At 46.6% G+C, this 24963-nt stretch overlaps 1 protein-coding gene across 2 annotated transcripts in view; it reads right to left on the reverse strand.

Annotated features, from left to right (window-relative positions):
• Positions 1 to 24122, reverse strand: part of LOC149469963 (ras and Rab interactor 3-like) — a 72349-nt gene extending 48227 nt beyond the window's left edge. The window contains exon 1 of one of the 2 annotated variants that reach the window (XM_089668213.1): positions 23953 to 24122. The gene's annotated coding sequence lies outside the window, so the exon portion shown is untranslated. The remainder of the gene's footprint in view (positions 1 to 23952) is intronic. The other variant, XM_089668207.1, reaches the window with a different exon arrangement.
• Positions 24123 to 24963: the final 841 nt, after the last annotated feature.

Raw genomic sequence — 24963 nt, forward strand, 5'->3', positions numbered from 1 at the left:
TGCCCCAAGAGGAACTGAAGACAATTGCAGTAGAGGCCTGGCAGAGCATAACCAGGGATGAAACCCAGCATCTGGTGATGTCTATGCGTTCCAGACTTCAGGCTGTAATTGACTGCAAAGGATTTGCAACCAAGTATTAAAAAGTGAAAGTTTGATTTATGATTATTATTCTGTCCCATTACTTTTGGTCCCTTAACAAGTGGATGGCACATATGCAAACTGTTGTAATTCCTACACCGTTCACCTGATTTGGATGAAAATGCCCTCAAATTAAAGCTGACAGTCTGCAGTTAAAGCACATCTTGTTTGTTTAATTTCAAATCCATTATGGTGGTGTATAGAGCCAAAAATGTTAGAATTGTGTCGATGTCCCAATATTTATGGACCTGACTGTATATATATATACACATACATACATATACATACACACATACATATATAACGGAACCGGACCCCGACTGCACTTGGGTATTTCCGTTAGACTCCAGCTTCCCTGTCCGAACACAGATCCGTGGACACCACCGCTGACCATACAAGAGGAGACCGCACCAGACTTGAAGGAAACTAGAAAATAGACTGCTTTATTTTAACACAGATAGAAGATATATACACAGGATGGGGCAATACATTTAGTAACAAGAGACACACAGCAGACACCCCCCACCAAGCCAATACACAAACACATACATCCCATAAAAGTTTTCTCCCAAGCAAGACACACAATAGAACAATGGGACAACCACATGGCATTAAACAATGAACAATCCCCACCTACACATGTCTACACAATAGCAGGACATTTCACCCTGCACCCCTAACAGGCACAGGGTGACTTACACATAAGAGGGATATGGGGAGCTGAGACAGGGGTCTCCCCACCTCTCTAAAGTGAGCTGTGTTCCATGGGCCCCCCACCCAAAGTGACTCCCATCACATAATATAAATATACTGCTCAAAAAATTAAAGGAACACTTTGAAAACACATCAGATCTCAATGGGAAGAAACATCATGCTGGATATCTATACTGATATGGACTGGGTAATGTCAGGAATGTAAGGATGCAACATCGTTTGATGGAAATGAAAATTATCAACCTACAGAGGACTGAATTCAAAGACACCCCAAAAATCAAAGTGAAAAAATGATGCAGCAGGCTAGTCTATTTTGCTGAAATTTCATTGCAGCAACTCAAAATGTTACTCAGTAGGTTGTATGGCTCCCATGTGCTTGTATGCATGCCTGACAATGTTGGGGTATGCTCCTAATGAGACGACGGATGGTGTCCTGGGGTATTTCCTCCCAATTCTGGACCAGAGCATCACTGAGCTCCTGGACAGTCTGAGTTGCAACCTGGTGGCATCGGATGGACTGAAACATGATATCCCAGAGGTGTTCTATTGGATTTAGGTCAGGCAAGCATGGGGGCCATTCAATGGTATCAATTTCTTCATCATCCAGGAACAGCCTGCATACTCTCGCCACATGAGGCCAGGCATTGTCGTGCGCCAGGAGGAACCCAGGACCCACTGCACCAGCATAGGGTCTGACAATGGGTCCAAGGATTTCATCCTAATACCTAATGGCAGTCAGGGTGCCATTGTCTAGCCTGTAGAGGTCTGTGTGTCCTTCCATGGATATGCCTCCCCAGATCATCACTGACCCACCACTGACCCACCACCAATGTTACAAGCAGAATAACATTATCAATGGCTTCTCCAGACCCTTTCACGTCTGTCACATGTGCTCAGGGTGAACTTGCTCTCACCTGCGAAAAGCACAGGGCGCCAGTGGTGGACCTGCCAATTCTGGTGTACAATGGCAAATTCCAATCAAGCTCTATGGTGCCTGGCAGTGAGCACGGGGCCCACTAGAAGATGTCAGGCCCCCAGGCCACCCTCATGAAGTCTGTTTCTGATTGTTTGGTCAGAGCCAGTGGCCTGCTGGAGGTCATTTTGTGGGGCTCTAGCAGTGCTTATCCTGCTCCTCCTTGCATAAAAGGAGCAGATACAGGTCCTGCTGATTGGTTAAGGACCTTCTACAGCCCTGTCCAGCTCTCTTAGAGTAACTGCCTGTCTCCTGGAATTTCCTCCATACTCTTGAGACTGTGCTGGGAGACACAGCAAACCTTCTGGCAATGGCACGTATTGATGTGTCATCCGGGAAGAGTTGAACTGCCTGTGCAACCTCTGTAGGGTCCAGGTATCGTCTCATGCTACCAGTAGGGTAGGGAAAAGAATGTACAGTTGTATTCAAAATAATAGCAGTCAGACATCACTAATCTGATCAATCATGATATTTCTACATGGCAAATTATTTACTAGCAGGTGTAGTAGAGTAATAGAAATCCAACAGAAATCCAACAGACCCAACAGTCATGACATGCATGCTGCTGATTCTGTGTAACTGAATCACTAATTGAAAGGGGCATGTTCAAAATAATAGCAGTGTGGAGTTCTGTTAGTGAGGTCATTCATTCTTTGAAAAACAGGTGGCAATTATTGCCCTTATTTAAGGAAGGAAGGCAGCAAATGTTGTACATGCTGGTTACAGTGCATTTCTCTCTGAAATTCTGAGGAAAATGGGTCGTTCCAGACATTATTCAGAAGAACAGCGTACCTTGATTAAAAAGTTGATTGGAGAGGGGAAAACATATAAAGAAGTGCAGAAAATGATAGGCTGCTCAGCTAAAATGATCGCAAATGCTTTAAAATGGCAACCAAAACCTGAAAGACATGGAAGAAAGCGAAAAACTACCATTCAAATGGATAGAAAAATAGCCAAAATGGCAAGGACTCAACAATCAGCTCCAGAAAGATCAAAGAAGGTGTAAAGTTCCCTGTGAGTACTGTTACAATTAGAAGACGCCTATGTGAAGCCAAGCTATCTGCAAGAAGCCCCCGCAAAGTCCCACTGTTGAAAAAAAGACATGTGCTGAAGAGGTTACAATTTGCCAAAGAGCACATTGACTGGTCTAAAGAGAAATGGCGCAACATTTTGTGGACTGATGAAAGTAAGATTGTTCTTTTTGGGTCTAGTGGCCGGAGACAGTTTGTCAGACGACCCCCAAACACTGAATTCAAGCCACAGTACACTGTGAAGACAGTGGAGCATGGTTGCGCAAGCATCATGATATGGGGATGTTTCTCATACTACGGTGTTGGGCCTATTTATCGCATACCAGGGATCATGGATCAGTTTGAATACATCAGAATACTTGAAGAGGTCATGCTGCCTTATGCTGAAGAAGAAATGCCCTTGAAATGGGTGTTCCAACAAGACAACGACCCCAAACACACCAATAAACGTGCAACATCTTGGTTCCAGACCAACAAGATTGATGTTATGGAGTGGCCAGTCCAATCCTGGGATCTTAATCCAATAAAAAATTTGTGGGGTGACATCAAAATGCAGTTTGAGGCAAAACCAAGAAATAGAGAAGAACTGTGGAATGTAGTCCAATCATCCTGGGCTGGAATACCTGTTCACAGGTGCCAGAAGTTGGTTGACTCCATGCAACACAGATGTACAGCAGTTCTCAGAAACAGTGCTTATACAACTAAATATTAATTAAGTGATTTAAAGGAAAGCAAAATCTTCAAACATTTTTCAGTTTATATACCGTATTTTCTGGCGTATAAGACGACTTTTTACCCCTTGAAAATCTTCTCTAAAGTCGGCGGTCATCTTATACGCCGTATATGGCATGCTGACACTTTTTAGGGGGGCGTCGCGGTGCCGACGCCGCCACCGCCCCCTCCTTCCAACGGAAGGGACACTAAGTACAGGGGTGGGCAGGAGCTGCTGTCTCTTACCTGGCTCCGGTAATGATCCGGTCCAGGAAGCGCGGCTGCTCCTTCATTTGGTTCGGCCACTGGATGTTCGCGCGGCTGCTCAGCTCCGCCTCCTCACCCGTGATAGGCCACCAGAACTGTAGCTCAGGAAAGGCACACAGGCGGCCAATCACCGGCGAGGAGGCGGAGCCGAGTGGCCCCGCGAAAATCGAGTGAAGGAGCGGCCGGTAAGTGTGCCGTCCAGAGGTGCTGCTGCAACCACATATGCTGGCTGCAGCAGCACCATACTAGAACAGGGGTCAGCAAGTGTCATTGGTGTCAGTGGGAGGAATAGTGCCCCATCATTGGTATCACTGATACCAATGATGGGGCATTATTCCTCCCACTGACACCAACGATGGGGCACTATTCCTCCCCCCCCACTGACAACAATGGGGCACTATTCCACCCCCCACTGACACCAATGATGGGGCACTATTCCACCCCCCACTGACACCAATGATGGGGCACTATTCCTCCCACTGACCCCAATGATGGGGCACTATTCCTCCCACTGATACCAATGATGGGGCACGATTCCTCCCACTGATACCAATGATGGGGCACTATTCCTCCCACTGACACCAATGATGGGGCACTATTCCTCCCACTGATACCAATGATGGAGCACTATTCCTCCCACTGATACCAATGTTGGGACACTATTCCTCCCACTGACACCAATGATGGGGCACGATTCCTCCCACCGACACCAATGATGGGGCACTATTCCTCACACTAATACCAATGATGGGACACTATTCCTCCAACTGACACCAATGATGGGGCACGATTCTTCCCACTGACACCAATGATGGGGCATGATTCTTCCCACTGACACCAATGATGGGGCACGATTCTTCCCACTGGTGTACATTGGAAGAGGGGTAGTCTTATACGGCGAGTATAGCCCAAACACTACATTTTAACAGGAAAAGTTGGGGGTCGTCTTATACGCCCAGTCGTCTTATATGCCGGAAAATATGGTAGTGAATGTTCGAGTTTGTAAAGAAGAATACAAACACTGCTATTTTTTTGAACAGTCTAATATTCACTTTTCTTCAATTTTTTTTAGAGGAATAACACAAATTTGATATATTTTTCTTCATGTTTTGATTTGGAATAGAATGTGTAGTGTTCCCAATGCATTTGTGTATGGAAACAAAAGCTATTAGAAGGATTTTGAGTTTTATTCACTTTTTTCAACACACTGCTATTATTTTGAACACAACTGTAAGTGGCCTCCACCTGTAAAACCATTCCTGTTTTGGGGGTCATGTCATTGTTGCCCATCTGGTTAATTTCATTAACACCAAAGCAGCTGAAACTGATTAACAACCCCCTCTGCTACTTAACTGACCAGATCAATATCCCAGGAGTTTAATTGACTTGATGCTATACTCTGATTAAAAAGTGTTCCTTTAATTTTTTTGAGCAGTGTATACACACACACACATTGGCTTGATGTACATGTTGCTACTTTTTAATAAACATCTATGAACCATACTTTAAAAGTTGCATTTCTCTAGACACTAGGTGCTCCTTTCTTCAATCCAATTATACATGCTGAAATGACCGTAACGTCACACAGAAAAGGCAGCAGCCCTGTGATGGAACGCCTGTGAGTCCGTCAGAGAACCGCTTCCTCACCACTGGGACACAGGACCAAGGTATTATAGCTGGACATTACACCCAAGACTAGACAAGAGTAGCTTAGATGCTAAACTGGAACTACTTTATTGAACAGAAACACGGTTTTTCATATACTTTAGAAATAGGAGCAGTCCCACAATAAAACAAAGATTGCACATTGAATTAAACATCGCACACTGATTAGGTAAGAGCTTGATAACATTTTCCTAAACTACGCAAACGGTAAACAGTACAGCCAACAGATAACAGTGATCTAATTAACAGTAAGCCAATCAACAGCCAGGCTCCTAGACAATGCTTTGTTAATCAGGGAGCCCAAGGCAGGTAGATCTCCACAAACCCAACCCTGGATACAGAAAGTCCATGACACATACTGTCTTTCAGGTGTTTGTTTCACTTGTATAATCTGTCCATCATAAGACAAAACCTATACAATATTCAAAAAGTCTGAACAGTGAAATAAATGTATCTTCATAGATTTCTTGAGGGATGTTGTTGATAAATATTTTTGTCCCAAATAGAGGAGTTTCTCCAACCCAGTCCGCATGAGGGCCACCATATTTCCTCTTACCAGTAACCTGTACAAGACTAATATTATTTATTTTCATCCACTTCAAAAGGAAAGATTTAATGTCTGTATGCAGAGAATTAATCCAAGCCTCGCTTTCAGTGTTCATCACGTTGTTGTCCATCATTAGAGAATAATCTGCTCTCTCACTGGGCCATAATCAGTGAGTTGAAGGCTAGCCCCTAGTCCCCTCCAAAAGCCCCTGTCAAGGTTGGGTCTGTCACAAGCCCAATCCCCAAGAGGGCCCAAAGCCACCATGCATCACTGGGCATTATCCACCTAAAGGAATTCCTTCCTTTTTGCCCACACAAATACCCATCCAGGACCAGTGACCAATCCAGTCAGTCCGGTGCAGTCTCCAACACAAGCTTGTTAGTGAATTTGACATATTTAACCTTTTTAACAGGTCTATTCATTCCTAGTATTGGGATGTCACCTGTATGGATGATGTCTCCACATTCCCCCAAGCAGACCTCTAACATGCCAGCAGAGCCGAGTCTTCCAATGGTCATCATGGTGGATGAGTATTTTGGACTGGCTGAAAATTTTATGTGGTCATACAGTGGTTACGGACTCCATAATGGATGCAGACAGGAAAGAAGGAAAGCTCATGAACAATACAGTGCTCTCTCTGCTCTCAAAATGGCGCCAGCACAATGAATATTTTACTATTCATGAGTGCATTGTGGGAAACTGGGAATGAAAACTAGAGGGCGTGTTTGGCTGAAAAAAAAAAAAAATTCTAAATTCGTCCAAATTCATGTGCAAAACGCATATAAAGGCGCATTGTATATACTGCGTTTTCCAGCCAGCAGTACTGGCATTCAGGGAAATTTTTGAAAATGTAGAGTGAACATGAAGCCTAAATAAACAAGATTTTTATTGTGAACCATTTGGGGTTTTTCTCCCGGAACAGGGGCAGAAGCAAGTATATATGTGGAACATATATAGAGAAAAAACAATGTGCGCTATCATTTGACCAATTGAGCAGCTGCAATAACACTTAAAAATGATCCCACACTCTATACAACAAATAAGAACAGAAATGTTGCGCTAACTCATGAAAAATACACCTGACATGTAATTATCCAAGAAAAAAAGTAAAAAACAAAGTCCTTATATTGTGACAGTTCAAATCCAATATTGTGCTTGAAAAACTGTGCTTGAAATAAAAAATGTGCTCCAAAAACTTCCAAACGACAGTGATCCACCGCAACAAAGTGCACCTCCACCTACGGATAAGGATGGCCGCTCACTTCATGAAATGGACGAAATAGTGTTTAGTTAAAAACATAATCAGAGTATCACTCACATTATGTAGGATAACAAAAGATCAGTAAACTGGCATTTTTTTCCCTGCCGAATCCAACGTGGTTGGTGGCGTAATGTGTGGGCCGGAGCTTAGTGACATCATTCCCGGTCTTAGACTCGCGGACCAGAGGTCTTTATGCCTGTTACGGATCTTTTGTTATCCTACATAATGTGAGTGATACTCTGATTATGTTTTTAACCAAATAAACATTATTACACTATGGGAGCTGTTCCTTTCTTCCTACATGTGGAGTTTGAGTTGTGAAGAGATCCGTGTATATTGTCATCCATGGTATTGCCTTTATCAGCTCTTTGCGGACATCTGGAGCCTCTTTGATTGAATTACTATGTGTGGTTGACATATTAATTTATAGGTCCATTTCATGAGGTGAGCAGCCATCCTTATCGATAGATGGATGTGCACTTTGCTGCAGTGGAGCACTGTTGTTTGAAAGTTTTTGTAGCACATTTTGTTTTATTTCAAGCACATTTATTCAAGCACAATATTGGATTTGAACACAATTGTCACAATAGAAGGACTTTTTTTTTTTTCTTTTTTACTTGGATAATTACATGTCAGGTATATATGTGGAACAGTGCCATCTACTGACCAATAACACGTGTTCCATGCCAAATACAGTATGTCTCATACAATAATTTATCTATTCAGACTACTCAAGATAACTCTGTATGGTTTTCTATTATATTTTTGTCAATTGTTTGATCAAGTACCTAATCTTATTGGCACAGATTTGTCAAAAATGTGATCTTTTGCAAGTATCAGTAGGCCCACTTTCTCTGCTTGGTGCTCCAGAACTTGAGCCCTCAACCGACATGGCAGGGAAGAGCCTACAGAATGTACAGGTTCCTATGCTTTTTAACCTCTCTCTTAAAAAAAGAAGTATGGTCATCTTTTTTCTCAAAATGACTGCTGATCTAACAGCCGCTCTGAGCAGAGAGCAATACTGTCAGGCACCGCTCTCTGCTCAGCCCCCCCAGCGCTCACTGGAGCGCTGAGCAATGGAGGGGAGGTTAGGTCAGGCTCTCAGTGGCTACGCTCAAGACTCTGGGGTGGATCTCAACTTTGAAGTCAGGATCTTTCCCCAGCCTGGTCTGGCTGAGTGAGTGACGTCAGCCTACAGCAGGATTCAGCCTGCTGTCGGCTGTAAATGGGTCACAGGAGTGCAGAATGGACTGCACTCCTGTGATCCACAGGAGAAGTACAGCTAAAAGTGCTTTGGCTGTACTTCTCCTTTAAATGTACAACCATAACTCATTTATGACTACACACTGGTGCAACATTGTTCACATATTTGACCCCAAGGGGTGCCATCATCATTCCTATGCATACACCTGGCAGACCCATTGTCTTCTAATAATCTCTTCCACAACTGTCTGCACAATAAACACCTGTCAAACACTATTTTTGTACATTTGCACAGTAAAATAAATTACCAGTAATGAAGTGTGCCCTATATCTGGCTGCTGCAGTATTTGGTAAATCTGTTACTTTCATTCAACCCACACACTCCTGTTGGAGCTGAACGCACTCTGTCTCTTTGTTCTCAGTCCTGTGCCTGCCACAGAACAAAGAATTGATCCCTCCAAAGGGGAGAGAGAGAGAGCGAGGGAGAGAGAGGGAAAGAGAGAGAGCGAGGGAGAGCGAGAGAGAGAGAGCGAGAGAGCGAGAGAGTATTTCACACACCAGCCCTTTTTATTTTATTTAATTTATTGCATTTATTTCACCCATATTTATTCAATTTCATTTCCATTTCCTATCAAACACTTGGTGAAATTTCATTAATCAATTGTTTTTCTTTTATATATCTACTTAATTTATTTTTCATTCACTATAGTATACACCGTAGTAGCTCACAAAAATCACATTTATCATAGAGAGGTCAGATTGTTTTAACCCTTTTATTGGGATGCTTGCCTTTACATGCACATGAACTTTAATGGCATCCCAGTCTTAGTCTGTAGGGTTCAATATTGAGTTGGCCCACCCTTTGCAGCTATAACAGCTTCAACTCTTCTGGGAAGGCAGTCTACAAGGTTTAAGAGTGTGTCTATGGGAATGTTTGACCATTCTTCCAGAAGTGCATTTGTGAGGTTAGGCACTGATGTCGGCCGAGAAGACCGTGCTAGCAGTCTCCTCTCTAATTCATCCTAAAGGTGTTCTATTGGGTTGAGGTCAAGAGTCTATGCAGGCCAGTCAAGTTCCTCCACCCCAAACTCACTCATCTATGTCTTTATGGACCTTGCTTTGTGTACTGTGCACAGTCATGTTGGAACAGGAAAGGGCCATCCCCAAACTATTCCCACAAAGTTGGGAGCATGAAATTGTCCAAAATGTCTTGGTATGCTGACGCCTTAAGAGTTCCCTTCACTGGAACTAAGGGGCCAAGCCCAACCCCTGAAAGATAAACACACACCATAATCCCCCTCCACCAAACTTTACACTTGGCACAATGCAGTCAGACAAGTACCGTTCTCCTGGCAACTGCCAAACCCAGACACGTCCATCAGATTGCCAGACAGAGAAGCATGATTCGTCACTCCAGAGAACTTGCACTTGGTGATGTAAGGCTTGGCTGCAGCTGCTTGGCCATGGAAAGCCATTCCATGAAGCTCTCTACGCACTGTTGTGCTAATCTAAAGGTCACACAAAGTTTGGAGGTCTTTAGCTACTGACTGCAGACAGTTAGTGACTTCTGCGCACTGTGCGCTTCAGCATGCGCTGACCCCACTCTGTCATTTTATGTGGCCTACCACTTCATGGCTGAGTTGCTGTTGTTCCCTGTTGCTTCCACTGTTATAATTAGAGATGAGCGAATTATTCAAAAATTCGGTTCGGCTGATTCGCCGAATTCGCCGAATAAATTCGCTTCGAGCCGAATATATTCGCTGCGAATTTAACTTATCAAAAGGGTGTTTCTAGGCTTCAGAGAGCCTTTATATTAGTGCAGAACACTGTACCTTTAATTTAAATGCCCTTGGAGTCTGCTGGGGAAGAGAAATAATACTGTCAGTCAGTATGACATGCAGATGAGTGCCGTCGATCTTAGAATCACCGCACACTTCACTCATTTGGGCAGTCACGGGGCCAAAACCAGAGTGTGGAGCCACAGTGTGGCGGTGGAGGCAGCAGCAATGGGAGGCCATACAGCACCCTATGACAAAAATGGAAACCACCAGCAGTGTGAGGAGACCTGAAAGTGGCACATGGCAGAGTGTGGCGATGGAGACAGCAGCAATGGGAGGCCGTACAGGGACCCATGTCACACTCTGGACCTGGCAGCAGCATGAGGAGGCGGTACAGGGGCCCATGACAGATTACGGGCCTGGCAGCAGCATGAGTAGTCGGTACGGGGGCCCATGGCAGATTACGGGCCTGGCAGCAGCATGAGGAGGCGGTACAGGGGCCCATGGCAGAGTGGCGGAGCGTAAGCAGCTAAAATTGAAGGCCATACAGAGGCCTATGTTAAAAAGTCCCCCCAGCAGCAGCGTGGGGAGACGACTATCAAGAGTCCAATGGCAGAGTGGCGGAGCAGAAGCAGCTTCAATTGAAGGCCATACACAGGCCTAGGTTTAAAAGTCCCTCACAGTTAATTCCAATAACAAACTCTACTCCTCCGTGCAATCTACTTACGAGACCCTGGGCAGGTCTGGGTCCAATTTGTGGTAGAGACTGGTTTTGTTCAGCCATGCTTGAGCGAGTAATAACAGGTCTGTGCTGCCCTTTGGTGTCTGGCTTAATGCGCACAACACTGAACGTCCCAGCGTTTGTCAATGATTTGCCGTTAAGTGATGCAAACCCGCTGAACCACGTTCATGAGGAGCCGGTACAGGGGGCCATGAATCAGTATGGACCTGGCAGCAGCGTGAGCAGACGACAGAGGCACATGGCGCAGGGTGGCGGTGTAGGCAGCATTATTCTGAAACCATACACAGGCCTAGGTTAAAAAGCGGAAGCCGTCAGCAGCGTGAGCAGACGACAGAGACACATGGCGCAGGGTGGCGGTGGATGCAGCAGTATTCGGAAGCCAAACACAGGCCTCGGTTAAAAAGCGGAAGCCGTCAGCAGCGTGAGCAGACGACAGAGGCACATGGCGCAGGGTGGCGGTGGAGGCAGCAGCAATGGAAGGCCATACAGCACCCTATCACAAGATGGAACCCACCAACAGTGTAAGGAGACCTGAAAGTGGCACATGGCAGAGTCTGGCGATGAAGTCAGCAGCAATGGGAGGCCGTACAGGGACCCATGACACACTCTGGACCTGGCAGCAGCAAGAGGAGGCGGTACAGGGGCCCATGGCAGAGTGGCAAAGCGTAAGCAGCTTAAATTGAAGGCCATACAGAGGCCTATGTTAAAAAGTCCCCCCAGCAGCAGTGTGGGGAGACGACTATCAAGAGTCCAATGGCAGAGTGGCGGAGCAGAAGCAGCTTCAATTGAAGGCCATACACAGGCCTAGGTTAAAAAGTCCCCCCAGCAGCAGCGTGGGGAGACGACTATCAAGAGTCCAATGGCAGAGTGGCGGAGCGGAAGCAGCTTCAATTGAAGGCCATACACAGGCCTAGGTTAAAAAGTCCCCCCAGCAGCAGTGTGGGGAGACGACTATCAAGAGTCCAATGGCTGAGTGGCGATCCGGGAAGTCAGCATTGTGATTGCAGATACAATGCAGAGATTCTATGAGGTGATGCCGTGGGTGCGAAGAAGATCATATACCGTCGTACTTCCATCCATAAGACGGAACAACCTGCGAACCGGGAGCTTTATTGCCCTGACCCGCTGAGCAGCTTCTGGGATACCCAAGAGGCCCATGGCAGAGTGGCGGAGCGTAAGCAGCTTCAATTAAAGGCCATACAGAGGCCTATGTTAAAAAGTCCCCCCAGCAGCAGCGTGGGGAGACGACTATCAAGAGTCCAATGGCAGAGTTACGGAGCGGAAGCAGCTTCAATTGAAGGCCATACACAGGCCTAGGTTAAAAAGTCCCCCCAGCAGCAGTGTGGGGAGACGACTATCAAGAGTCCAATGGCTGAGTGGCGATCCGGGAAGTCAGCGTTGTGATTGCAGATGCAATGCAGAGATTCTATGAGGTGATGCCGTGGGTGCGAAGAAGATCATATACCGTCGTACTTCCATCCATAAGACGGAACAACCTGCGAACCGGGAGCTTTATTTCCCTGACCCGCTGAGCAGCTTCTGGGATACCCAAGAGGCCCATGGCAGAGTGGCGGAGCGTAAGCAGCTTCAATTAAAGGCCATACAGAGGCCTATGTTAAAAAGTCCCCCCAGCAGCAGCGTGGGGAGACGACTATCAAGAGTCCAATGGCAGAGTGGCGGAGCGGAAGCAGCTTCAATTGAAGGCCATACACAGGCCTAGGTTAAAAAGTCCCCCCAGCAGCAGTGTGGGGAGACGACTATCAAGAGTCCAATGGCTGAGTGGCGATCCGGGAAGTCAGCGTTGTGATTGCAGATGCAATGCAGAGATTCTATGAGGTGATGCCGTGGGTGTGAAGAAGATCATATACCGTCGTACTTCCATCCATAAGACGGAACAACCTGCGAACCGGGAGCTTTATTGCCCTGACCCGCTGAGCAGCTTCTGGGATACCCAAGAGGCCCATGGCAGAGTGGCGGAGCGTAAGCAGCTTCAATTAAAGGCCATACAGAGGCCTATGTTAAAAAGTCCCCCCAGCAGCAGCGTGGGGAGACGACTATCAAGAGTCCAATGGCAGAGTGGCGGAGCGGAAGCAGCTTCAATTGAAGGCCATACACAGGCCTAGGTTAAAAAGTCCCCCCAGCAGCAGTGTGGGGAGACGACTATCAAGAGTCCAATGGCTGAGTGGCGATCCGGGAAGTCAGCGTTGTGATTGCAGATGCAATGCAGAAATTTTATGAGGTAATGCCGTGGGTGCGAAGAAGATCATATACCGTCGTACTTCCATCCATAAGACGGAACAACCTGCGAACCGGGAGCTTTATTGCCCTGACCCGCTGAGCAGCTTCTGGGATACCCAAGAGTTTGGCTTCTGTGGGGAATATGGTTGAAAACTGAAACTTAAAGGCATGTTGACGGAAGGGCACCAGTGTCAGTGCTCCGGAGGGAATATAGCTTCAAAGCTGACACTTAAAGGTATATCGACGGTCAGAGACCACAGGAAGTGGAGCTTGCGTCTTAAATCGACGGTCAGAGACCACAGGAAGTGGAGCTTGCGTCTTAAATCGACTGAATGTGGCAGACGTGAAACGTCTACGGGACGTATATGAAACGGGTTGTTCCTCTTTCTGGAATAAGTGTTGGAAATGGCCACTCTTTTTGGTGTGGCGTTTTGTCTATTTAATTCCGATAACGGACTCTACTCCTCCGTGCAATCTAGTTACGAGACCCTGGGCAGGTCTGGGTCCAATTTGTGGTAGAGACTGGTTTTGTTCAGCCATGCTTGAGTGAGTAATAACAGGTCTGTGTTGCCCTTTGGTGTCTGGCTTAATGCGCACAACACTGAACGTCCCAGCATTTGTCAACGATTTGCCGTTAAGTGATGCAAACCCGCTGAACCACGTTCATGAGGAGCCGGTACAGGGGGCCATGAATCAGTATGGACCTGGCAGCAGTGTGAGGAGACCCGAAAGTGGCACATGGCGCAGGGTGGCGGTGGAGGCAGCAGTATTCGGAAGACATACACAGGACTAGTTTAAAAAGCGGAAGCCGTCAGCAGCGTGAGCAGACGACAGAGGCACATGGCGCAGGGTGGCGGTGGAGGCAGCAGTATTCGGAAGCCATACACAGGCCTAGGTTAAAAAGCGGAAGCCGTCAGCAGCGTGAGCAGACGACAGAGGCACATGGCGCAGGGTGGCGGTGGAGGCAGCAGTATTCGGAAGCCATACACAGGCCTAGGTTTAAAACTGGAACCCAGCAGCGTGAGCAGACGACAAAGACGCACATGGCAGAGGATGGATCTGGCAGCAGTATGAGAAGGCGGTACAGGGGCCCGTGGCACAGTGTGGTGATGGGGGCTACAGCAACTGGATGCCAGAAAGTGGCAGATAGGGCTATATACTGCATGGAATTATAAAGTTGTAAAGACAGCGGCCTATAAGGCTATACACACTATAACAATCATGACTTGATTGACCATTGGCCTATAAGGCTATACACAGCATGAATATCATGACTTATTCTGAGAGTGGTTTGGAAGGCTATATACAAAAAGTAATTCATGAGATGTCCGGACAGCGGACAATAAGTACATATATACAAATCAATTCATCAGCTGTCCAGCCAGCGGCCTCAAAGGCGACACATATAGAAAGCAATTCATGAGCTGTTCAGACAGCGGCCTCTAAGGCGACAGATATACAAAGCAATTCCCGAGGTGTTCAGGGAGCGGCCTGAACGGCTAGGTTATTACTAAATATATTTTTGTGGCCAAACATCGGCCCATAAATAGATGTCTACACAGTGACAAAAAATTATGTCGCCAGACAGCGGCCCCTAAGGCGACAGATATACAAAGCAATTCCCGAGGTGTTCAGTGAGCGGCTTGAACGGCTAGGTTATTACTAAATATATCTTTCTGGCCAAACATCGGCCTATAAATAGATGTCTACACAGTGACAAAAAAGTAGGTCGCCTTACAGCGGCGTATCCTACAAATTGACATTATAAGAAATGGTTTAGACCAAAAAAAAAACTTTGATGCGATGCTATACCTTAGTAGATTGTGGAAAGTCGACAAGTCAAGCGTAACTGTGTACATTACAGAAAATCTTAACAAGACAACAAAACATGTGGCCAAACCGTGACCGATACAACAAGTTAACAATGTAAGAAACAGGAGGGGGCCAAACCGTGGCCAATAAATAAACAGTCCACCTCATTGATGAGATGGACAACACGTGTCAAATAAATATTTTAAAAAATTGCTATTCCATCGGTCTGGAACTGGTCGACTATAAATAATTAAAAAGTTTAAATTCATGTAACAGTCGCCCAGCGACGTATAAATAATTTAAAAACACCAATTCATGAGGGGCCCGACCAGCAGAGTATAAGTCATTAAAAAGGTTCAATTCATGTGACGGTCGTCCAGCGAAGTATAAATAATTTAAAAACCCCAATTCATGAGGGGCCCGACCTGCAGAGTATAAGTCATTAAAAATGTGCAAAACATGAGTCGGCCGACCAGCAGCCTCTCAATAAAATATATATACAAATGTACGGATCAGGTGGAGGTCTTCCATTTGTCCCTAATAACATGTTTGGGGCATGATTCATGGCGGATTTAGTCAGTTGTGTCAGGAACTGGTGGTTTGAAATCCAGACTAATCCACGCCTGATTCATTTTCACAAACGTGAGTCTCTCCACACTTTGGGTGGACAGTCGTGTCCTCCGCGGAGTTACAATACCTCCTGCTGCACTAAACACGCGCTCCGATGCCACGCTACTGGCCGGGCATGACAGCCTTTCAAGGGCAAATTCAGCTAGTTGGGGCCAAAGGTCAAGTTTCGTTGCCCAGTAGTCAAGGGGATTGTCTACCTCGGTTGGCAGGGTGCTGTCCAAGTAGGCCCGAGCCTGTTGTTTGAGGTCCTGCTCCAGGTCCACCTGATGCTGCTGCTGCTGCGGCTGGTTAGTAGTTTCCTCACTGCGCTGGTGAAGAAAGCTACTCATCATCGACTGCAGACTGAGGCAGCCGCTGCTGGTGGAGCTGCCACTACTCCTACCACCCCACCCCTCCCCTGCTGCCATGGCAGCGGAACGCGAGCGCACAGGGCCCACAGTGTCTGAGGATGGACGTTGGCGCAGAAAGGCAGAGACCAACTGACTACATAGGTGGTTTTTATAGTACTTTATTTTGGCCTCCCTCTCAGCAGGTGTGAAAAAGGCCACCATTTTTGAACGGTAGCGAGGGTCCAACAAGGTGGACAGCCAAAAGTCATCCCTCTGTCTGATGGTTATTATTCGGCTGTCGCTACGCAAGCAAGCGAGCATGCTATGGGCCATTTGTGCCAAGGAATGCGAGGGACTCCCTGCCTCCATCTCCACAGCATACTGCCACGGTGCGTCTGGGTCCTCTGTCTCCTCCTCCTCCTCTACCAGATGCTCCTGCTCCTCCACTCCTGTCCGCTGAGTGGAAAAACCACCCATTTCACTCAATAATTCCTGAGCACCAATGTCCTCCTCTACCTCCTCCTCTTCTTCCTGTCCTGCCCCCACAGGGGTCATGTGGCATTGAGATCTGTGCGCCACGTCTACCGCACCCTGACCAGCCATTGTTAACAGCATTTGTTCCAGGACGTGCAACAGAGGAATGACGTCGTTCATCCCATAGTCCTGCCGACTCACGAATAGCGTGGCCTCCTCAAAGGGCCTGAGCAAGCGGCAGGTGTCACGCATGAGCTGCCAATGGCTGACATCTAAGTTACACAGGGGAGTACCTTTATCCGCTTGTAACATCAGGAAATCGGTGATGGCCTTTCGCTGTTCGTAAAGGCGGTCTAACATATGTAGGGTTGAATTCCACCTTGTTGCAACGTCGCAGATCAGGCGATGCTGTGGAATTCCATTCTGCCGCTGCAGCTCAAGGAGGGTGTGCTTTGCGCTGTAGGAATGGCTGAAATGCATGCAAAGTTTACGTGAATTTTAAGGATGTCTTGCAGTGGGATGGTGGATTTTAGGAACCGCTTGACAACCAGATTGAACACGTGAGCCATGCATGGCGCATGGCACAACCTTCCTTGACGCAGAGCAGACACCATGTTCTTTCCGTTGTCGGTCAACATGGTTCCGATTTTCAGTTTGCGCGGAGACAGCCATCTGTCGATTTCTCTGTTCATTACACTCAGATGTTCCTCCCCTGTGTGACTACGTTCGCCAAGGCATACCAGGTGCAGCACAGCGTGACACCGTTGCGCCCTGCACATGTGATATGCCGATCGGGTAATGGGACTTGGCACGGGGGTGGCGGCTGAGGACACGGCGGAAGAAGAGGTGGTAGAGGCGGACATCTTTGCTGGACCAAGGACGTGCAAACGTGGAGGCAAAAGCGGCGTGACCTGTCCAAGTTGCTGGTGCGGCTGTGCCGGCACCACGTTCACCCAGTGGGCCGTAAATGACATGTACTGTCCCTGACCGTAGTTACAGCTCCACACGTCGGCGCTGCCGTGCACTTTGGCAGAGACCGACATGCTCAAAGACTGGCCCACCATCTCTTCTACATGTGAATGCAGGGCTGGCACTGCCTTTTTGGCGAAGAAATGCCGGCTTGGCACTCTCCACCGCGGCTCGGCACAAGCCATCATTTCTCGGAAAGGTGCTGAGTCCACCACTTGGAAAGGGAGGGACTGCAGCACCAGCAACTTGGACAGGAGGACGTTCAGCTTCTGCACCGTCGGGTGCGTGCTCGCAAACTGTTGTCTCTTGGAAACGGATTCCAAGAAAGACTGCTGACGGAATCCGTGAAGAGGAGTAGCAGGAGAAGGAGCATCTGAACGAGCGGAAGATGCCAACGAGCGACAACTCCCCTCAGCAGAGGTGTTGGAGCCTTGACTGGCTGATAGAGGGCGATTGACGTCGGGTGACGGAGCAAGTAACGGAGCGGGTGATGGAGCGGGGGCTGGGGCAGGCAGAACCGCCGTATCTTTATCACGGTTTTCCCAGGCCACCGAATGGCGACGCTGCATATGCGGACGCAACGCTGTAGTCCCAACATTGGCCCACTGGCCACGCTTGACTTTCTGGCCACATAGTCGACATACGACTACGTTTACTTCCTCGGGCGGCTTGACGAAAAATTGCCACACCGCCGAGTAGGAAACTTTGCCCCTGCTACTCCTCACTGGCTGACTGCTACTTCCTCCGTGCACACCGGCACCACTACTGGCCGTGGTGGTAGGCTGCAGTGGAGCTGGTGCTCTACTCCGTGGCCGTTTGGCTCCACTGACACTGCTGCGACCCTGCTGCCTCCTGGGCAACCCACCGACTGTTTTGCTCGCTGGCAAGCTGGCACCCTCTTCTCCTGATGATGCGGAAGCAATAGCCTGATGACAACGAGGCTGCCAAGTGCGATCAGCCTCATCATCATCATCAATTAGGGTCTCCGCGTCACTACTAGCCCCCTCGGCTGCGTGTGGGTCAGGAGACAGACCTGTCTCTAGACCGGCTACCGAGCCACTCTCCTCGCCAGTACTTCTTCGCCTGGCTGCTGAAGAGGCGGATGTCTCCCCCCGTTCCTGACCGCCCTCTGTTAGCTCTTCCTCACTGTACAGTGGGGCTGAGCCCACAGCATGCGATACTTCGCTTGGTGAGGGAACACCAAAGGACAGGGGCAGGTCGAGGACACGTGATTTCAGTGGGCTTGCTCCCGGGCCATGCCAACTAACGGTTGTGTCTGACGTACCCACCGACCGTTGGCTGTAGGTGTCAGAGGTGACCTGGGAAGAGGAAGACGACCGAGTCAACCAATCGATGACGGCAGGGTTGTCGGTGGAGACACGACCGCTGGATGACACCGGGAGCACTGGCCTCTGGCTGCGACTAGTGCTGCCTCGACCCCTTCCTCTGCTGCCACGTCTGCTCGCTCCTGAAACATTGCCTCCTCTGCCACTCCTCTGCGTGTTGTCTGACATACTCTTTAATTCAATAAGCACCCCAAAAATAAAACCGGATTTAACTCTTTGAACGTACAATAGTGGTTGTGAAGCAGAAAGTCAGTTTATTGTACACAATCGGTCAATTGCAGCTTGCCGTTGGCTGGAAACTGTACGTTTCTGTCACTGGAATGCACTAATCACCCAAAAAATATTACCGCCAGCCGGCGTGTAAATGGATTTAACTCTTTGAACGTACAATAGTGGTTGTGAAGCAGAAAGTCAGTTTATTTAGCACAATCGGTCAATTGCAGCTTGCCGTTGGCTGGAAACTGTACGTTTATGTCACTGGAATGCACTAATCACCCAAAAAATATTACCGCCACCCGGCGTGTAAATGGATCTAACTCTTTGAACGTACAATAGTGGTTCTGAAGCAGAAAGTCAGTTTATTGTACACAATCGGTCAATTGCAGCTTGCCGTTGGCTGGAAACTGTACGTTTGTGTCACTGGAATGCACTAATCACCCAAAAAATATTACCGCCACTCGGCGTGTAAATGGATCTAACTCTTTGAACGTACAATAGTGGTTCTGAAGCAGAAAGTCAGTTTATTGTACACAATCGGTCAATTGCAGCTTGCCGTTGGCTGGAAACTGTACGTTTGTGTCACTGGAATGCACTAATCACCCAAAAAATATTACCGCCAGCCGGCGTGTAAATGGATTTAACTCTTTGAACGTACAATAGTGGTTGTGAAGCAGAAAGTCAGTTTATTTTGCACAATCGGCAAACTGCAGCACCAACTGTGCACGACAGCCACCAAAAAAAAAAAAAGGGTGTATGTCACTTTAAATTTTCGATTCTTTGATAGCTGTGTCCCTGAGTAACGATTCTGTGTCCCTGAGTAACGATTCTGTGTCCCTGAGTAACGATTCTGTGTCCCTGAGTAACGATTCTGTGGCCCTAAAGTCTCTGTGGCCCTAACTCTGTCCCTTAATACACACAGGTCTGTCTCTCTTGAATGACCGGAGGCTAATGGAGAATTCTAAGATGGCCGCGATTTATAGCTCCACCATTACACAGTGCTGGCTGGCTGCTGATTGGCTAATGCGATCACATGTCATGAATGCATTATGGGTCAGCGCGCCTTGTCTGCGCGCCTTCCCAGAGATCCCCGCCCCATCTTCTCTGTCCATTTTCTCCGTCGCCACACATGTCGCCGCCATTTTTGGGAAAATTCGATTCGTGCATCCGAAGTTTGCTAATCTTCGGATTCGTCGCAAATAGAATTTTTCCAAATCTTCGGAACGAATTCCACTTCGTCATGTTCGATTCGCTCATCTCTAGTTATAATGCGACTAAGAGTTGACAATGAAATATTTAGTAGCAAGGAAATTTCACGGATGGACTTAGGGACATATCAAATGTTTAAAATGAGAAAATGTACCATTTTCAGAAAATATACGGTAATTTTGAAACTGATAGCAGCAACACGTCTCCAAAAAGTTGGGACAGGGCAACAAAAAACAAAGTAAGTAGTACTAACAAGGAAGAGCTGGAAGAACATTTTGCAACCGATTAAGTTAACTAACAGTTCAGTAATGTGACTGGCTATAAAAAGAGTATCTTAGAGAGTCAGAGTGTCTAAGAAGTAAAAACAGACAGAGGTTCACCAATCTGTGAAAAGCTGTGTCTAGAAATTGTCGAACAATTTCCAAAAAAAAATTCCGCAACGCAAAATTGTAAAGACTTTAAATATATCATCATCTACAGTACATACGATCATCAAAAGATTCCAAGAATCTTGAAAAATTTCTGTGCACAAGGGACAAGGCCGAAATGCAATGCTGGATGTCTGTGATCTTTGGAACGTCAGATGACACTGCATTAAAAACAGGCATGATTCTCTGATGGACATCACTGCATGGGCTCAGGAATACTTCCAGAAATAGCTGTCTGAACACAGTTCACTGTGCCATCCAAAAATGCAAGGTAAAGCTCATGCAAAGAAGACATATCTGAACATGATCCAGAAACACTGCCATCTTCTCTAGGCCAAAGTTCATTTAAAATGGTCAGTTGCAAACTGGAAAACTGTTCTGTGGTCAGACTAATCAAAATTTGACAGTCTCTTTGGCAATCATGGCTACTGTGTGCCCTGCACTAAAGAGAAGAGGGACCTTTCAGCTTGTTAACAGCACTCAGTTCAAAAACATTCATTTCTGATGGTATGGGGGTGCATTACTGCATATAAAAGTGGCAGAGTGACAGCATGCCCATCTGGAAAGGCACCATTAAAGATATATCCAGGTTTTACAACAGCAAATCTTTTAATACAGATGTCTTTTTCAGCGAAGGCCTTACATATTTCAGCAGGACAATGCTAAACTGCATCTATGACAACAGCCTGGCTTCATAGTAGAAGAGTCAACTAGACTCCCTGCAGTCCACCCCTTTCACCAGTTGAAAATATTTGGTGCATCTTGAAACAAAAAATATGACAAAGAAGACCCAAGACTGTTGAGCAGGCAAGAATGGGACAACATTCCTCTCCCAAAACTCCAGGAACTGGTGTCCTCAATTCCCATACATTTACAGAGCACTGTTAAAAGAAGAGGGCATGCTACACGGTAGTAAACAAAGCCCTATCCCAACTTTTTTGAGACATGTTGCTACCATCAATTTCAAAATTATCTTATTTACAGTGGGGCAAAAAAGTATTTAGTCAGCCACCAATTGTGCAAGTTCTCCCACTTAAAAAGATGAGAGAGGCCTGTAATTGGCATCATAAGTAGACCTCAACTATGAGAGACAAAATGAGAAAACAAATCCAGACAATCACATTGGCTGATTTGGAAAGAATTTATTTGCAAATTATGGTGAAAAATAAGTATTTGGTCAATATCAAAAGTTCATCTCAATACTTTGTTATATATCCTTTGTTGGCAATGACAGAGGTCAAACGTTTCCTGTAAGTCTTCACAAGGTTGGCACACACTGTTGCTGGTATGTTGGCCCATTCCTCCATGCAGATCTCCTCTAGAGCAGTGATGTTTTGGGGCTGTTGCTGGGCAACACGGACTTTCAACTCCCTCCAAAGGTTTTCTATGGGGTTGAGATCTGGAGACTGGCTAGGCCACTCCATGACCTTGAAATGCTTCTTACGAAGCCACTCCTTCATTGCCCAGGCGGTATGTTTGGGATCATTGTCATGTTGGAAGACCCAGCCACGTTTCATCTTCAATGCCCTTGCTGATGGAAGGAGGTTTGCACTCAAAATCTCACAATACATGGCCCCATTCATTCTGTCCTGTACATGGATCAGTCGTCCTGGTCCCTTTGCGGAGAAACAGCCCCAAAGCATGATGTTGCTAACCCCCATGCTTCACAGTAGGTATGGTGTTCTTTGGATGCAACTCAGCATTCTCTCTCCTCCAAACATGACGAGTTGTGTTTCTACCAAACAGTTCTATTTTGGTTTCATCTGACCATATGACATTCTCCCAATCCTCTTCTGAATCATCCAAATGCTCTCTAGCAAACTTCAGATGGGCCCTGACATGTACTGGCTTTAGCAGGGGGACACATCTGGCACTGCAGGATCTGAGTCCCTGGCGGTGTAGTGTGTTACTGATGGTAGCCTTTGTTACGTTGGTCCCAGCTCTCTGCATTCACTAGGTCCCCCCGTGTGGTCCTGGGATTTTTGCTCACCGTTCTTGTGATCATTTTGACCCCACGGGGTGAGCCCCAGTTCGAGGAAGATTATCAGTGGTCTTGTATGTCTTCCATTTTCTAATTATTGCACCCACAGTTGATTTGTTCACACCAAGCTGCTTGCCTATTGCAGATTCAGTCTTCCCAGCCTGGTGCAGGTCTACAATTTTGTTTCTGGTGTCCTTCGACAGCTCTTTGGTCTTCACCATAGTGGAGTTTGGAGTGTGACTGTTTGAGGTTGTGGACAGGTGTCTTTTATACTGATAAGTTCAAACAGGTGCCATTGATACAGGTAATGAGTGCAGGACAGAGGAGCCTCTTAAAGAAGAAGGTACGGGTCTGTGAGAGCCAGAAATCTTGCTTGTTCGTAGGTGACCAAATACTTATTTTCCACCATAATTTGCAAATAAATTCTTTCCAAATCAGCCAATGTGATTGTCTGGATTTTTTTTCTCATTTTGTCTCTCATAGTTGAGGTCTACCTATGATGCCAATTACAGGCCTCTCTCATCTTTTTAAGTGGGAGAACTTGCACAATTGGTGGCTGACTAAATACTTTTTTGCCCCACTGTATCTCCTAAAATGGTAAATTATATTCAGTTTAACCATTTGATATCATTTCTATTTTCTATTGTGAATAAAATATGGGTTTATGAGATTTGCAAATCATTGCATTCTGTTTTTATGTAGATTTTACACAGCGTCCCAACTTTTTTCGAATTGGGGTTGTACACACACTCTACATACCCATTTTCTTTTTTAGATTTAGTTTCAAATATATATTTTTCCAATTACAGTCCACTCATCAAAGCATGTTTTAGCCCTGGTTCACATACATGTGGCTGCGCAGGCTGCATTTTGCACGGGCATGAGAGCCTATTCATTTGAATGGACTCCCATGCCCTGTGACACACAGGGAAGAAGCCCCTGCACTTCTTCCAAAAACGGTTCCCAGTATGGTTGCGTTTTCCAGTGCGGGCGGCGTGCCATTAGAACGAATGGCACCCGCCCACGGGTTCGCATTCTCTGTGCGGGTGGTACGACTGCACAGATTTTCGTGCAGATCGGCAGCGGCACCACCCGCACAGATGTGAACCTAGCCTTAGGGCTTTTTTTTCCCCACTTTTATTTATCTACACGTCAAACTAACACAGCCTTCTGTCCACACGGGTTGATTAGCATAAAAACGAACACAAATGTATGTCAGCCTCCTGGCAGTTTTGCTGCACAGCTTTCTCTCCAGGACACAGCTGTCACAGTCTCATTCTCTCTGCTTACCTGGTTTCTTTAGTCGCCAGATGACCTGTCTGCTCACATATAGACAGCTACTTGCTTAGCTCCAACACACTGGTCTCTTCGGACGCTGATTACCTCTGTCCCTTCACGCTGTCCAACTTTCTCGTACATCAGTCTGGCTCAGCGGCATGTCTGCATATGTAAGACAGGTCTGGACACACACTCCCCATGTGTCAGGCTTCAAGCTCCACACGCAACACATAGCAACACCCGCCTAACTTCAATCACTTCCACACCTGTTCAGGGACCCTTAACTGCTGAAAGAGACATTACCTGCATCTTTATACAGTGGCAGATTAGCCATCTATCACAATATACTGTATATTTGGAGAAAAAGTAAAATAACTCACCCTACTGCAACAGATTTCCCAGTCTAAAGACAATCTTACACCAAACTTCTTCAAAGGCTCATTATCCATAGCTATGAAACCATCTTTTGGCTAGATTTGCCAAGTGGCTTGTTTCCATCCTAACTTTGTATTTTCTCAAAAGTAAATGTATATGCCAAGGCAAATTGTTTTTTAACAAAAGCATATTTGGTACATTTGTGGAATACACGCACAATTATTTTATTTTATTTCAGGTACTTATATAGCGCCATCAATTTACACAGCACTTCACATATATACTGTACATTCACATCAGTCCCTAACCCTCAAGGGGTGTACAATCTAAGGTCCCTAACTTACATTCATACATACACATACTAGGGCCAATTTAGACAGGAGCCAGTTAACCTACCAGCATGTCTTTAGAGTGTGGAAGGAAACCGGAGTACCCGGAGGAAACCCACGCAGACACAGGGAGAACATGCAAAATCCAGGCAGGTGGTGCCATGGTTGGGATTCGAACCAACGACACTAGTACTGCCAGGTGGAAGTGCTAACCACTTAGCCACTGTGCTGCTCATTGTTTTTTTCCCTTTAACCTCCTTAGTGGTATTCCCGAGTCTAGCTCGGGGTAAAATGTCAGTACCAAAAGCGGTAACCCCGA

The sequence above is a fragment of the Staurois parvus genome, unplaced genomic scaffold (genome assembly GCF_062004578.1).
Source record: "Staurois parvus isolate SC_StPar_1 unplaced genomic scaffold, SC_StPar_1.0 ptg000056l, whole genome shotgun sequence".
Lineage (NCBI taxonomy): Eukaryota > Metazoa > Chordata > Amphibia > Anura > Ranidae > Staurois > Staurois parvus.